The sequence below is a fragment of the Panulirus ornatus genome, chromosome 14 (assembly GCF_036320965.1).
Source record: "Panulirus ornatus isolate Po-2019 chromosome 14, ASM3632096v1, whole genome shotgun sequence".
NCBI lineage: Eukaryota > Metazoa > Arthropoda > Malacostraca > Decapoda > Palinuridae > Panulirus > Panulirus ornatus.
Genome location: NC_092237.1, coordinates 42,652,396 through 42,668,798, shown reverse-complemented (window position 1 = coordinate 42,668,798; position 16,403 = coordinate 42,652,396). Strand labels below are relative to the sequence as shown.

General features: G+C 41.2%; 1 protein-coding gene across 16 annotated transcripts in view; it reads left to right on the top strand.

Annotated features, from left to right (window-relative positions):
• The window catches only part of LOC139753355 (solute carrier family 22 member 15-like), a 269,065-nt gene that overhangs the window by 47,887 nt on the left and 204,775 nt on the right, over window positions 1-16,403 (top strand). Inside the window, exon 1 of one of the 16 annotated variants that reach the window (XM_071669727.1) lies at window positions 2,118-2,679. The exons of the other annotated variants lie outside the window; for them this stretch is intronic. The gene's annotated coding sequence lies outside the window, so the exon portion shown is untranslated. Of the gene's footprint in view, window positions 1-2,117; window positions 2,680-16,403 lie in introns of those variants that run through there. 16 annotated transcript variants of the gene reach the window in all.

The following is a 16,403-nucleotide window of genomic DNA, read 5'->3' as shown; positions in this document are numbered from 1 at the left end:
GAATGTGCATTTATGCTAACTGTGAAACATGAATGCACATGAAAAGAATGAAGGTGGGGCTTTGACTGTGAAACACGAATGCACATGAAAAGAATGAGGTTGGGGCTTCAACTAAAGTAATCAAGATGCTTGATTAGAAAAAGAAGAGGGTTAGAAAGAAAAGGAAGGCACTAGGTCGAAGAAATTACTGGGGTTTAGGTAAGACAAAAAAAACTAAATCAGGTTCCATTGTATTAAGGCAAGATATTGCTGTTTATGGAATAAAGGGGGCAATAAGGAAGAAAATTTTCACTTTTAGAGTGGTTTTATAGTCATGATGATCTGGATTCAGTATGATATGAAATACTGTAAACCCTTGATTGAACGGACTAATAGGAGGACAGGGGTGTCCGTTAATGCCAAAAGTCTGTTAAATTAAGAATGTACCTGTGGGCCATTTTTAATACAATATACTGTACAGTGTACATTTCACATGCTTTCTTTTAACTCCTCTATCACTTGATGCCATTTTGAATTGTAAGGATTGCAAAATTATTTAATAAATAAAGTCACAATGCTCTATATACAACCTAAGTGCATGGTAGCTTGAGGCAACCTGAGACTGAAACAAAGCAAATAAGTATACCCCACACTACCAAAAACAAGTGCAATATGAAATGCACATGGTGCATTGTTTAAGATTTTTTTATTTTCTTTTTTTAATTCTTTGAATTATTATTAATAAATGTATTATCATTTGTCTGGTCAATTAAATCCCACATCCATTATGTTGGGGTCCGTTAAATCTAGAGTTTACTGTATTGTGAATTTTGTTACAAAATTATTGGTTGGACACAAATGATTTACTTTAAGGTCAGTGTGTATGTTGCCTTTGGTATATGATAATTAATCTCAAGATAAGCTAAATGTATTCATTAGCATCAAAATATATATATATACAGAAGTTCTTGCAACATTTGTATAGAGTTCCATTCTCAGGCATGATGCTGTCACTTAAAAATTTTTTAAGTACATGTACTTGTCTATCTATTTACATACTTCTCTGATGCCCATTCCCTTCAGAAACTGCCTCATGGGTGTGGTCGTAGCAAAAAGAGTCTTCATAACTGGTGAACTCCAGTGCTGCTTTTTAGCTGTTAATGCCTCAGTCTTAACAGGCCACTAGCAAAGGGCAACTCGTGCAATATTTTCAAAGGCTTCTATCTAATGTTCCTGCCAACTGCTTTTACCTAATGTGTCTAACTAATGTTTCTGCCCATTGTTCCTATCTACTACTTCTACCTATGTTTCTTTCTAATGCTCTTATCAAATGTTCCTACCTACTATTTCTATCTATTATTTCTACCATTTTGCCATAAGGCAGGGCTAGTGCACTGTGCACAATGCAGGAAAAGGTAAAGCTACAAAGAATGAGATATATGAATTAAGTGTTGTCATGCATTATGTATGACAAGGAGAAATTGTGTGTTTGTGAACAGAATGCCAGCTGTTAATGTGTGGGTGAGGCAGAAAGAAAAGACAACTATTTAGGTCAGTGGAGTGCAGGTCAATAACCACTGAAGTGCTGGTTCACTGTGCAGCCTTCACTAACCCCACTAGTACCCAGGCTGGTAGTGCTGGTGATGTGCCTCCCTGGCTGGGAGCTTGTTAATGCATGCATTTTTTATTTCAATATTAAAAATATGTGTTTTTCTTCTCTGCATGTGATTGAGCATACTGGATATAGGTATTCCTGTTAATGCCAAGTTGTTGGACCCTGAAACAAAAAGCCTTTACCCTTAAACATCTCACAAAGTTTTCCTTTCCAACCCTCAAAATTCATGTTTCTCAGGTTATTTAACATATGTACCTTACCTCATGTTTCAGAAATTTTCATATAACAGTGAAAAAACAAACAAAATATCAGAAGTATATTTTGTCCACTACTTTCATTTATTTGGTTATGTGTGTAAGTTTTGGAAATGTTCTAACACAGTACACTTGAAAGTGTTGAGATGAGACCTGAGTGTCACGTGAGTTGCCATTGTGTATGTCTTATTGTTCATTTTTACCACTCCAAAAAACTGATTACTGATTATGGTCTTACAGATATGATAAGTCTTATCTTGTTATAATCTGTGTGATTCACTGTTAATGTTTTCTTAACAGCAAAACTATATAAGTTTGTGAAGTTATTAGCTGCACTAGTCTGACACATTATTTTCAGGGTAAGGCAGGTGCTGGAAACACTGCCTCAACCTGTGCTAGTAAACCTTCTCTTGCCTTATCTCAGTAAATTTTCAATGCTGGAAGAGTCAGTGTCCACAAATTAATTTTTCTCATGATCCAAAGAGAGACCATCAGTGTCAAATAATTCAAGATCATAATCTGCCTGGTATTCCAAATTGTGCCAAAAGCTGCTGTTTCCTACCTAGAAAACTGAGAAATATATTCTAATTGGCATTGCTGGAGGATGGCTGACTGTTGGAAGAAATTATTGTTGACTGCAATTTTGGCCATCACCTAATGGTTTTGAAATTTAGGCAGGAAACTTGATGTTTAAGAGTTTAAGAGTTTCTAGCATACCTAGCAATTTTGTTTATTGGGCCAACCAATCATGGCTCCTTGAAATAATTTAATTGGTGTCGAGTCATTCTTTCCTCACTAGGGTAGTAATACTGAACTCGTACACAGTACTAGGTAAGTACCAGAAAAGCTTTTCACACTGATCACATTCTTTCATGTAATGAAGGCCTCACATTGCCTTTTAGTTTGAGATGGGGCATCACATTGTTGTGAAATGTGAAGTTGTTATGAAGGAGGAGGATTCTCACTGATTTTCTAAGGATTGTGATATAAGCCAGGAGGACTATCCAGTTGTGTACAGTCTATAGGAAAGATCTGTGGACCATGAATGTTGAAAGAGTAGTATGGTAGATTTAGAGAAGATTGGAGAAAAGTAATCAAAGTTTCATTCACATTTGGATTGTTACTGGTTGTATGACCTAGATTAACTTGCTCCGTGGCAGTGCTTTTGCTAGAACTCAGATTTTGAGGAATTGTTTTTTTAGATCTAGATTGTACTTTTCAGGTTTTCGAGAGTGGAATGTACATGCTGACAAATATTAGTTATATCAATTTAAATAGTGAAGTTGGAGAAAAATGTAGCTTAGACATTGAAGCTTATTGATACAGTGGTGAAATTGATGAGAACTGCTATTGACGTTTGTGTGAATAAATTGTACATTTCCTTTTCCATAGCCAGAGGTTGAACCATTATGTGACATTCATTTTTTTTCATTCATTTCAAGCTAAAAGTTTGTTTTCTAAATTGTTTCTTACATTTTTCATATGTATATATATGTATGTGTGTGTGTGTGTGTGTATGTGCGTATGTGTGTGTATGTGTGTGTGTGTGTATATGTATATATATATGTATATTATCCCTGGGGATAGGGGTGAAAGAATACTTCCCACGTATTCCTCGCGTGTCGTAGAAAGCGACTAGAGGGGACGGGAGCGGGGGGCCGGAAATCCTCCCCTCCTTGTATTAACTTTCTAAAATGGGAAACAGAAGAAGGAGTCACGCGGGGAGTGATCATCCTCCTCGAAGGCTCAGAGTGGGGTGCCTAAATGTGTGTGGATGTAACCAAGATGTGAAAAAAGGAGAGATAGGTAGTATGTTTGAGGAAAGGAACCTGGATGTTTTGGCTCTGAGTGAAACGAAGCTCAAGGGTAAAGGGGAAGAGTGGTTTGGAAATGTCTGGGGAGTGAAGTCAGGGGTTAGTGAGAGGACAAGAGCAAGGGAAGGAGTAGCAATACTCCTGAAACAGGAGTTGTGGGAGTATGTGATAGAATGTAAGAAAGTAAATTCTCGATTAATATGGGTAAAATTGAAAGTTGATGGAGAGAGGTGGGTGATTATTGGTGCATATGCACCTGGGCATGAGAAGAAAGATCATGAGAGGCAAGTGTTTTGGGAGCAGCTGAATGAGTGTGTTAGCGGTTTTGATGCACGAGACCGGGTTATAGTGATGGGTGATTTGAATGCAAAGGTGAGTAATGTGGCAGTTGAGGGAATAATTGGTATGCATGGGGTGTTCAGTGTTGTAAATGGAAATGGTGAAGAGCTTGTAGATTTATGTGCTGAAAAAGGACTGATGATTGGGAATACCTGGTTTAAAAAACGAGATATACATAAGTATACTTATGTAAGTAGGAGAGATGGCCAGAGAGCGTTATTGGATTACGTGTTAATTGACAGGCGTGCGAAAGAGAGACTTTTGGATGTTAATGTGCTGAGAGGTGCAACTGGAGGGATGTCTGATCATTATCTTGTGGAGGCTAAGGTGAAGATTAGTATGGGTTTTCAGAAAAGAGGAGTGAATGTTGGGGTGAAGAAGGTGGTGAGAGTAAGTGAGCTTGGGAAGGAGACCTGTGTGGGGAAGTACCAGGAGAGACTGTGTACAGAATGGAAAAAGGTGAGAACAATGGAAGTAAGGGGAGTGGGGGAGGAATGGGATGTATTTAGGGAATCAGTGATGGATTGCGCAAAAGATGCTTGTGGCATGAGAAGAGTAGCAGGTGGGCTGTTTAGAAAGGGTAGTGAGTGGTGGGATGAAGAAGTAAGAGTATTAGTGAAAGAGAAGAGAGAGGCATTTGGACGATTTTTGCAGGGAAAAAATGCAATTGAGTGGGAGAAGTATAAAAGAAAGAGACAGGAGGTCAAGAGAAAGGTGCAAGAGGTGAAAAAAAGGGCAAATGAGAGTTGGGGTGAGAGACTATCAGTAAATTTTAGGGAGAATAAAAAGATGTTCTGGAAGGAGGTAAATAGGGTGCGTAAGACAAGGGAGCAAATGGGAACTTCAGTGAAGGGCGTAAATGGGGAGGTGATAACAAGTAGTGGTGATGTGAGAAGGAGATGGAATGAGTATTTTGAAGGTTTGTTGAATGTGTCTGATGACAGAGTGGCAGATATAGGGTGTTTTGGTCGAGGTGGTGTGCAAAGTGAGAGGGTTAGGGAAAATGATTTGGTAAACAGAGAAGAGGTAGTAAAAGCTTTGCGGAAGATGAAAGCCGGCAAGGCAGCAGGTTTGGATGGTATTGCAGTGGAATTTATTAAAAAAGGGGGTGACTGTATTGTTGACTGGTTGGTAAGGTTATTTAATGTATGTATGACTCATGGTGAGGTGCCTGAGGATTGGCGGAATGCGTGCATAGTGCCATTGTACAAAGGCAAAGGGGATAAGAGTGAGTGCTCAAATTACAGAGGTATAAGTTTGTTGAGTATTCCTGGTAAATTATATGGGAGGGTATTGATTGAGAGGGTGAAGTCATGTACAGAGCATCAGATTGGGGAAGAGCAGTGCGGTTTCAGAAGTGGTAGAGGAGGTGTGGATCAGGTGTTTGCTTTGAAGAATGTATGTGAGAAATACTTAGAAAAGCAAATGGATTTGTATGTAGCATTTATGGATCTGGAGAAGGCATATGATAGAGTTGATAGAGAAGCTCTGTGGAAGGTATTAAGAATATATGGTGTGGGAGGCAAGTTGTTAGAAGCAGTGAAAAGTTTTTATCGAGGATGTAAGGCATGTGTACGTGTAGGAAGAGAGGAAAGTGATTGGTTCTCAGTGAATGTAGGTTTGCGGCAGGGGTGTGATGTCTCCATGGTTGTTTAATTTGTTTATGGATGGGGTTGTTAGGGAGGTAAATGCAAGAGTCCTGGAAAGAGGGGCAAGTATGAAGTCTGTTGGGGATGAGAGAGCTTGGGAAGTGAGTCAGTTGTTGTTCGCTGATGATACAGCGCTGGTGGCTGATTCATGTGAGAAACTGCAGAAGCTGGTGACTGAGTTTGGTAAAGTGTGTGGAAGAAGAAAGTTAAGAGTAAATGTGAATAAGAGCAAGGTTATTAGGTACAGTAGGGTTGAGGGTCAAGTCAATTGGGAGGTGAGTTTGAATGGAGAAAAACTGGAGGAAGTGAAGTGTTTTAGATATCTGGGAGTGGATCTGTCAGCGGATGGAACCATGGAAGCGGAAGTGGATCATAGGGTGGGGGAGGGGGCGAAAATTTTGGGAGCCTTGAAAAATGTGTGGAAGTCGAGAACATTATCTCGGAAAGCAAAAATGGGTATGTTTGAAGGAATAGTGGTTCCAACAATGTTGTATGGTTGCGAGGCGTGGGCTATGGATAGAGTTGTGCGCAGGAGGATGGATGTGCTGGAAATGAGATGTTTGAGGTCAATGTGTGGTGTGAGGTGGTTTGATCGAGTAAGTAACGTAAGGGTAAGAGAGATGTGTGGAAATAAAAAGAGCGTGGTTGAGAGAGCAGAAGAGGGTGTTTTGAAATGGTTTGGGCACATGGAGAGAATGAGTGAGGAAAGATTGACCAAGAGGATATATGTGTCGGAGGTGGAGGGAACGAGGAGAAGAGGGAGACCAAATTGGAGGTGGAAAGATGGAGTGAAAAAGATTTTGTGTGATCGGGGCCTGAACATGCAGGAGGGTGAAAGGAGGGCAAGGAATAGAGTGAATTGGAGCGATGTGGTATACAGGGGTTGACGTGCTGTCAGTGGATTGAATCAAGGCATGTGAAGCGTCTGGGGTAAACCATGGAAAGCTGTGTAGGTATGTATATTTGCGTGTGTGGACGTGTGTATGTACATGTGTATGGGGGGGGGTTGGGCCATTTCTTTCGTCTGTTTCCTTGCGCTACCTCGCAAACGCGGGAGACAGCGACAAAGTATAAAAAAAAAAAAAAAAATCAATTTATGTGGTGTTACAAGAATTAGGGATGAATTGACTTTAAGTTGTTGTAACTGCTAGATACAATGATTTTGAAATTCACAAGTGAATTCTATATCTTGTGCTGTTAGGTTGTAGCAGAAAATGTCAAATGAAGCAGTTGAAAATCAGCCTATTTTTTCAAAATGGAGTAATTCAAATACAAAAGCATTACTCTGATCCTTTGTTAAGTTTTATAAGGTGAGAGGATCTTTTTCTCTTTTTTTAATAGTCAATTATTACATGACAGCTAGAGACTAAGTGTGAACGAATGGGGCCTTTGGTGTCTTTTCCTAGCGCTACCTCGCACACATGAGGGGGAAGGGGGTTGTTATTACATGTGTGGGGAGGTGGCGATGAGAACAAATAAAGGTAGACTATGAATTATGTACATGTGTATATATGTATATGTCTGTGTGTGTATATATATGTGTACATTGAGATGTATAGGTATGTATATTTGCGTGTGTGGACGTGTATGTATATACATGTGTATGTGGGCGGGTTGGGCCATTCTTTCGTCTGTTTCCTTGCGCTACCTCGCTGACGCGGGAGACAGCGACAAAGTAAAATAAATAAATAAATAGTAAAATATAATAGTCATTGTACAAAGGCAAAGGGGATAAGAGTGAGTGCTGAAATTACAGAGGTATAAGTTTGTTGAGTATTTCTGGTAAATTATATGGGAGGGTATTGATTGAGAGGGTGCAGGCATGTACAGAGCATCAGATTGGGGAAGAGCAGTGTGGTTTCAGAAGTGGTAGAGGATGTGTGGATCAGGTGTTTGCTTTGAAGAATGTATGTGAGAAATACTTAGAAAAGCAAATGGATTTGTATGTAGCACTTATGGATCTGGAGAGGGCATATGATAGAGCTGATAGAGATGCTCTGTGGAAGGTATTAAGAATATATGGTGTGGGAGGCAAGTTGTTGGAAGCAGTGAAAAGGCTTTATCGAGGATGTAAGGCATGTGTACGTGTAAGAAGAGAGGAAAGTGATTAGTTCTCAGTGAATGTAGGTTTGCGGCAGAGGTGTGTGATGTCTCCATGGTTGTTTAATTTGTTTATGGATGGGGTTGTTAGGGAGGTGAATGCAAGAGTTTTGGAAAGAGGGGCAAGTATGAAGTCTGTTGTGGATGAGAGAGCTTGGGAAGTGAGTCAGTTGTTGTTCGCTGATGATACAGCGCTGGTGGCTGATTCATGCGAGAAACTGCAGAAGCTGGTGACTGAGTTTGGTAAAGTGTGTGAAAGAAGAAAGTTAAGAGTAAATGTGAATAAGAGCAAGGTTATTAGGTACAGTAGGGTTGAGGGTCAAGTCAATTGGGAGGTAAGTTTGAATGGAGAAAACCTGGAGGAAGTAAAGTGTTTTAGATATCTGGGAGTGGATCTGGCAGCAGATGGAACCATGGAAGCGGAAGTGAATCATAGGGTGGGGGAGGGGGAGAAAATCCTGGGAGCCTTGAAGAATGTGTGGAAGTCGAGAACATTATCTCGGAAAGCAAAAATGGGTATGTTTGAAGGAATAGTGGTTCCAACAATGTTGTATGGCTGCGAGGTGTGGGCTATGGATAGAGTTGTGCGCAGGAGGGTGGATGTGCTGGAAATGAGATGTTTGAGGACAATGTGTGGTGTGAGGTGGTTTGATCAAGTAAGTAATGTAAGGGTAAGAGAGATGTGTGGAAATAAAAAGAGCGTGGTTGAGAGAGCAGAAGAGGGTGTTTTGAAATGGTTTGGGCACATGGAGAGAATGAGTGAGGAAAGATTGACCAAGAGGATATATGTGTCGGAGGTTGAGGGAACGAGGAGAAGTGGGAGACCAAATTGGAGGTGTAAAGATGGAGTGAAAAAGATTTTGTGTGATCGGGGCCTGAACATGCAGGAGGGTGAAAGGCGGGCAAAGAATAGAGTGAATTGGATCGATGTGGTATACTGGGGTTGACGTGCTGTCAGTGGATTGAATCAGGGCATGTGAAGCGTCTGGGGTAAACCATGGAAAGTTGTGTTGGGCCTGGATGTGGAAAGGGAGCTGTGGTTTCGGGCATTATTGCATGACAGCTAGAGACTGAGAGTGAACGAATGGGGCCTTTGTTGTCTTTTCCTAGTGCTACCTTGCACACATGAGGGGGGATGGGGACGGTATTCCATGTGTGGCGAGGTGGCGATGGGAATGAATAAAGGCAGACAGTGTGAATTGTGTGCATGGGTATATATGTATGTGTCTGTGTGTGTGTATATATATGTGTACATTGAGATGTATAGGTATGTATATTTGCGTGTGTGGACGTGTATGTATGTACATTGTGAAGGGGTTGGGTTGGGCCATTTCTTTCGTCTGTTTCCTTGCGCTACCTCGCAACCGCGGGAGACCGACAAAGCAAAATAAATAAAAATAATAATAATAAGTGGTCAACATGACACAAACATATGATCCAGTTATGGCCATCTTGGATGAAAAGTAAGGGGGTGGTTATGTAAAAAAGAAAAGCAGGAAGGAAAGGTTCATAAATGGGGTGGCCATGGCAAGTCTCTCCACTTTTTTTTTTAAAGCTCTAGTCATGGACTAAAGTCCATATCAGGGCCAGGATTTAATTGAAATATAGAGAGAATTATGAAATGGAAAAAGAAACAAGGGAAAGTATTTACAAGTTTTGGAGAAACTGAAAAACCTGTCCTTTTTCCTTTGAAATGGGAAAGACATGAGAAGGCAGAGAGTTTCAGAGCTTTGACTTGTAGAGAAAGAAACAGGTATCAAAACAGCCCAACCTTGAGGCGCTGATGCCCACACAGTAATCGTGTGATGCAGCAGCTTCCCAAGTATTGTGTGATCTAGATAGTGGTAAGGGTGCACAAGCAGCCAGCTCTCGGGGAACAAAAACCAAAGTGATACCCAAAAAAGAGGGAAAGTGAACCAATATTGCAGTGTAGGGCAAGGGGGTCACATTTGGAAGTAAGCCTTGGACAGTTTATAAGGCGGACTGCTTTCAACTCAACTCTGTCAAGTAAGAATGCAGAGCTAGAACCACCCCAAATGTGAGAGCAGTACTCCATACAAGGATGAATCAGTCCCTTGTATAAATTTAGCAACTGTTCAGTGGAGTAGTTTCAACATCTAAACAGGACACCCAGTTTTCTTAGAGGCAGACTTAGCAATTCCTGTAATGTGGGGTTTCTAAGAAAGAGTGGATGTTACAATAATACCAACTATGTTAATTAAGTCAAGAGGTGGAATTAGAGAACAATCAAATGAGAGACGAGAGTTGTGAGGAGTTTTTGTTAGAGAGATGGGTAGAGACTGGGTCTTGGAAGTATTAAACTTCACAATATTTTTTCTACCCACTGAGATATCCTATAAAAGCCTGAGTTTGTTGAGGAAGCTGTGTCGAGATGCAGACTGAGTGAGAGAGGAGGGAGCAAAATTGAAGGATGAGGATGAATGCAGTGTTTAGTCGTCAGTGTGTGAGTGCATTAGATTATTTGTGGAGGAAAGGAAATCATTGAAAATAAAGGAGAAAATGTGTAGGGGACAGGACTGAACCTTGAGGGACACCACTGTTGATGGAGAAAATTGGGGAGGCTGATCTGTCAAGAACCACAGAGATAGATCAGTCAGAGAGGAAGCTAGATATAAAGGAGCATTCCGAGGGAAGGAAGCCAAAAGAGGGAAGCTTAGAGATGAGACCCCAATGCCACACCCTGCAAAAGCCTTAGATATGTTAAGGGCAACTACACATCTCTCCCCAAAGTCTTTTAGGGATGATGACCAGATATTAGTAAGATAGGAAAGAATATCACCAGTGGATCTTGCCTTATGGAAGCCATACCGGTGATCAGAGAGAAAACTGGGATTTTTGAGGTGTTTAAGGGTATGGGAGTTGAGGAGGGATTCAAAGACTTTGGAAATAGTAGATGTCAAAGCAACAGGACAATAGTTAGAGGGGCAGAACAATCACCCTTCTTAAGGATGGGATGTATCGGTGCAACCTTCCAAGGAGAAGGAAAAGTTTTGATTTTTAAACAGAAACAGAACAGACCAGCAAGCACAGTGCAAGTTCAGAGGCACACTCTTTCATCATATGGGGATGGATGCCATTAGGACCAAAAGCCTTGCTTGTGTCCAGAGAAAGGAGTGCTTTTCAGACAGTCAGAAAAGAGATTACAGGAAAGGGCATAGGATTAGTAAAAGGAGCATCAGGGGGTGAAGGAATGTTAGAGTCATCCAAGGTGGAGTTAGAAGAGAAACTGGAACCAAAGAGAGCTGCTTTGTCAATGGGAGAGATAGCTATAGTATTGTCAGAGAGGAAAAGTGAAGTGAAGGTAGAGACAGAACTTATTAGAGATGCCCTTAGCTAAAGATCAGAAAGACCTATCAGTAGATGACAAACAGAGGTTATCGCACTTACTATGAATAAAGGAATACTTTTCCTTGTGGATAATGTGCTTGTGGTGATTACAGGCAGTGATAAAAGTTGAATGGGAGCCAGAGGAAGGAAAGTTTTTCCAAGCCTGATATGCCTGATGATTCCTTGCCTGAGTGGTCTCAGAACAGGAATGGTTGAACCATGGATTGGATGAAGAGGTTGTCCTAGAGGAAGAGGGGATAAATGCTTCCATTCTTACAAGAGTAATATTTGCTATGCATTTGGCAGAGACAAAAGCATCACCACATAGAAGACTGTAATTTACCCAAGGAAAGTAAGAAGATACATAAATTATTCCAGTCAGCTTTGTCGAGGTGCCAGTACTTACACTTAGAACTATGGGGCTGCTGGACGGGGAGGTACCATTAGAATAGATACATTTATGAAAGTGTGATCAGATGAACTAATTAGGGGCGAGATTGTGTATTTACATCAGGATGGACTAGAGGTGAAAAACATATCCAGTGGTCGCAGCAGTCAGGAATATGGGTAGGGTGAGAGATAATGTGCTCAAAATCATTGAGAATGGAGAATGTGAGGGCTTCAATCCTTCTGCCATCCGTATGGGGGAATTCAACCATTCTGTGCGGTGAATGTTGAAATCCCCAAGGCAGAGGATCTTGGCTTGTGGGTGAGATGATGTCACAGGCTCATGGCAGGAGTTTAGATAGTCAAAGAAGGATATAAAATTTGTACAGGAGAACATACACTGTTCTACGCATTCCTCCACCATTTCTCTTCCTCAGTATTCTTCCACTCTATTTCCCTGCATCACAGGCAGTCTTCCTCTCACATCAACCCCTTTAATTGCACTGTCACACACTCTCCTTATAAGCTCCCCACCTTGCATTCTTTCCATGTGCCCAAACCACTTCAAAGTATTACATTTCACCCACTCTACCACTCCACAATTTATTCCCATTGCATACCCTGCTATACCACATCTCTCATACACTCCTTCACTTCTTTCTTCCTTTTCTGTAGTTAGCACCACATGCTACTCTCAAACAGTTCATTTCCTCAGCCTTGATTCTAGACTATGTCTGTGTTACAGCTGTATAGGTTAGGGGTGGGAAGACTATGCTGTTCCCTAATTTTCTCTTCATTTCCATACTTACACCTCTACCCTTCATTATTTTGGAAAGGAACCTAATGACTTTTCTACCATTAACTGCTCTCTCCCATATCACCACACTTGCCCACGACAGCCCCTGAATACTTATATTCCTTTGCCTCTTCTGGTCTTTCTCCTCCATATCCAAAGGCAATGTATTACACTTTCTTCTTTCACTTTATATGGTTGTACAAAATCTGTACTTTCACTCAGTTTCCTTTCAAACACCATTACTCTACTTTTACTTGTACTTATCTTCATTTCCTTTCTGCCTTTCTGACACCATTACAGTACTTTTACTTGCATATACTTTCAATAATCTATGTTCACACACGTCATAAAACATGCAACCTTCAGCAAAAACTGTTCACTCTCAGAAAACAACACAGTATCACACATAAGCAGGCTTGCCACTCGCCACCATACCTCACCACCAAACTTTGACTGCACCCCCGTTCCCTAGTTTCGATTTCATCTTTTTTTATCACTCCATCCATAAGGGTGAGTGCTTAAATTACAGAGGTATAAGTTTGTTGAGCATTCCCGGGAAATTATATGGGAGGGTGAAGGCATGTACAGAGCATCAGATTGGGGAAGAGCAGTGTGGTTTCAGAAGTGGTAGAGGATGTGTGGATCAGGTGTTTGCTTTGAAGAATGTATGTGAGAAATACTTAGAAAAGCAGATGGATTTGTATGTAGCATTTATGGATCTGGAGAAGGCATATGATAGAGTTGACAGAGATGCTCTGTGGAAGGTATTAAGAATATATGGTGTCGGAGGCAAGTTGTTAGAAGCAGTGAAAAGTTTGTATCGAGGATGTAAGGCAAGTGTACTAGTAGGGATAGAGGAAAGTGACTGATTCTCAGTGAATGTCGGTTTGCGGCAGGGGTGCGACATGTCTCCATAGGTGTTTAATTTGTGTATGGATGGGGTTGTTAGGGAGGTGAATGCAAAAGTTTTGGAGAGAGGGGCAAGTATGCAGTCTGTTGTGGATGAGAGAGCTTGGGAAGTGAGTCAGTTGTTGTTCGCTGATGATACAGCGCTGGTGGCTGATTCATGTGAGAAACTGCAGAAGCTGGTGACTGAGTTTGGTAAAGTGTGTGAAAGAAGAAAGCTGAGAGTAAATGTGAATAAGAGCAAAGTTATTAGGTACAGTAGGGTTGAGGGACAAGTCAATTGGGAGGTAAGTTTGAATGGAGAAAACTGGAGGAAGTGAAATGTTTTAGATATCTGGGAGAGGATTTGGCAGCGGATGGAACCATGGAAGCGGAAGTGTCATAGGGTAGGGAAGGGGGCAAATGTTCTGGGAGTGTTGAAAAATGTGTGGAAGGTGAGAACATTATCTCGGAAAGCAAAAATGTGTATGTTTGAAGAAATTGTGGCTCCAGTAATGTTATATGGTTGCGAGGCGTGGGCTATAGATAGTGTTGTGCAGAGGAGGGTGGATGTGTTGGAAGTGAGATGTTTGAGGACAATATGTAGTGTGAGGTGGTTTGATCGAGTAAGTAATGAAAGGGTAAGAGAGATGTGTGACAATAAAAAGAGTGTGGTTGAGAGAGCAGAAGAGGGTGTTTTGAAATGGTTTGGTCACATGGAGAGAATGAGTGAGGAAAGATTGACAAAAACGATATATGTGTCAGAGGTGGAGGGAACGAGGAGAACGATTTTGAACGATCAGGGCCTGAACATGCAGGAGGGTGAAAGGCATGCAAGGAATAGAGTGAATTGGAATGATGTAGTATACTGGGATGATGGATTGAACCAAGGCATGTGAAGTGTCTGGGGTAAACCAAGGAAAGTTTTGTGGGGCCTGGATGAGGAAAGGGAGCTGTGGTTTCGGTGCATTATACATGACAGCTAGAGACTAAGTGTGGTGGGGTGGCGATGGGAATGAATAAAGGCAGCAAGTATGAATTGTGTACATGTGTATGTGCATGTATATGTCTGTGTATGTATATATATGTATACGTTCAAATGTATAGGTATGTATATGTGCGTGTGTGGACGTGTGTGTACATACACGTGTATGTGGATGGGTTGCGCCATTCTTTTGTCTGTTTCCTTGCGCTACCTCACAAATGCGGGAGACAGCGACAAAGTATAATAAATGAATATAAACAAATCCATTTGTTTTTCTAAGTATTTCACACATACATTCTTCAAAGCAAACACTTGATCCTCACATCCTCTACCACTTCTGAAACTAAACTGCTCTTCCCCAATCTGATGCTCTGTACATGCCTTTATCCTCTCTATCAATACCCTCCCATATAATTTCCCAGGAATACTCAACAAACTTCTACCTCTGTAATTTTAACACTCTCTTTTATCCCCTTTGCCTTTGTACATTGGCACTATGCATGCATTCTGCTAATCCTCAGGCACTTCACCATAAGCCATACATACATTGAATATCCTCACCAACCAGTCAACAACAAAGTCACCACCTTTTTTAATGAATTCCACTGCAATACCATCCAAACCCGCCGCCTTGCCAGCTTTCATCTTCCACAAAACTTTCACTACCTCTTCTCTGTTTACCAAATCATTCTCCCTGACCCCCTCATTTCGCACACCACCTCGACTAAAACACCCTATATCAGCCACTCTTTATCATCTTACACATTCAACAAACCTTCAAAATACTCACTCCATCTCCTCTCCTCACATCACCACTACATGTTATTACCTACCCATTAGCCCCTTTACCGATTTTCCCATTTGTTCTCTTGTTTTATGCACTTTATTTACCTCCTTCCAAAATATCTTTTTATTCTCCCTAAAATTTAATGATACTGTCTCAACCCAACTCTCATTTGCCCTCTTTTTCACCTCTTGCACCTTTCTCTTGACCTCTTGCCTCTTTCTTTAATACATCTCCCAGTCATTTGCACTATTTCCCTCCAAAAATCATCCAAGTGCCTCTCTCTTCTCTTTCACTAACAATCTTACTTCTTCATCCCACCACTCACTACCCTTTCTAATCTGCCAACCTCCCACCTTTCTCATGCCACAAGCATCTTTGCGCAAGCCATCACTGCTTCCCTAAATATATCCCATTCCTCCCCGACACCCCTTACATCATTTGCACTCATGTTTTTCCATTCTGCACTCAATCTCTCCTGGTACTTCCTCACACAAGTCTCCTTCCCAAGCTCACTTACTCTCACCACTCTCTTCACCCCAACATTCTCTCTTCTTCTCTGAAAACCTCTACAAATTTTCAACTTCACCTCCACAAGATAATGATCAGACATCCCTCCAGTTGCAACTCTCAGCACATTAACATCCAAAAGTCTCTTTCACTTGGCTAGCAATTAACACATAATCCAATAATGCTCTCTGGCCTTCTCTCCTACTTACATTCATATACTTACGTATATCTCTCTTTTTAAACCAGGTATTCCCAATCACCAGTCCTTTTTCAGCACATAGATCAAGAAGCTCTTCACCATTTCCATTTACAACACTGAATACCCCATGTACAACAATTATTCCCTCAACTGCCACATTACTCACCTTTGCATTCAAATCACCCATCACTATAACCCTGTCTTGTGCATCAAAACTACTAACACACTCACTCAGCTGCTTCCAAAACACTTGCCTCTCATGATCTTTCTTCTCATGCCCCAGTGCATAGGCACCAATAACCAACCATCTCTCTCCATGCACTTTCAGTTTTATTCGTATCAATCTAGAGTTTACTTTCTTACACTCTATCACATACTCCCACAACTCCTGTTTCAGGAGTGGTGCTACTCCTTTGCTCATGCCCTCTCACCAACCCCTGACTTTACTCGCAAAAACATTCCCAAACCACTCTTCCCCTTTACCCTTGAGCTTCGTTTCACTCAGAGCCAAAACATCTAGGTTCCTTTCCTCAAACATACTACCTATCTTTCCTTTTTTCTCATCTTGGTTACATCCACACACATTTAGACAACCCAATCTGAGCCTCTGAGGAGGATCAGCACTCCCCATATGTCTCCTTCTTCTGTTTCCCCTTTGAGAATGTTTGAATACGAAAATACGAGGATTTTTTGCCCCCACTCATGTTCCCTTTAGATGCTATCTATGACATGCCGGGAATGTGTGGGAAGTATTCTTTC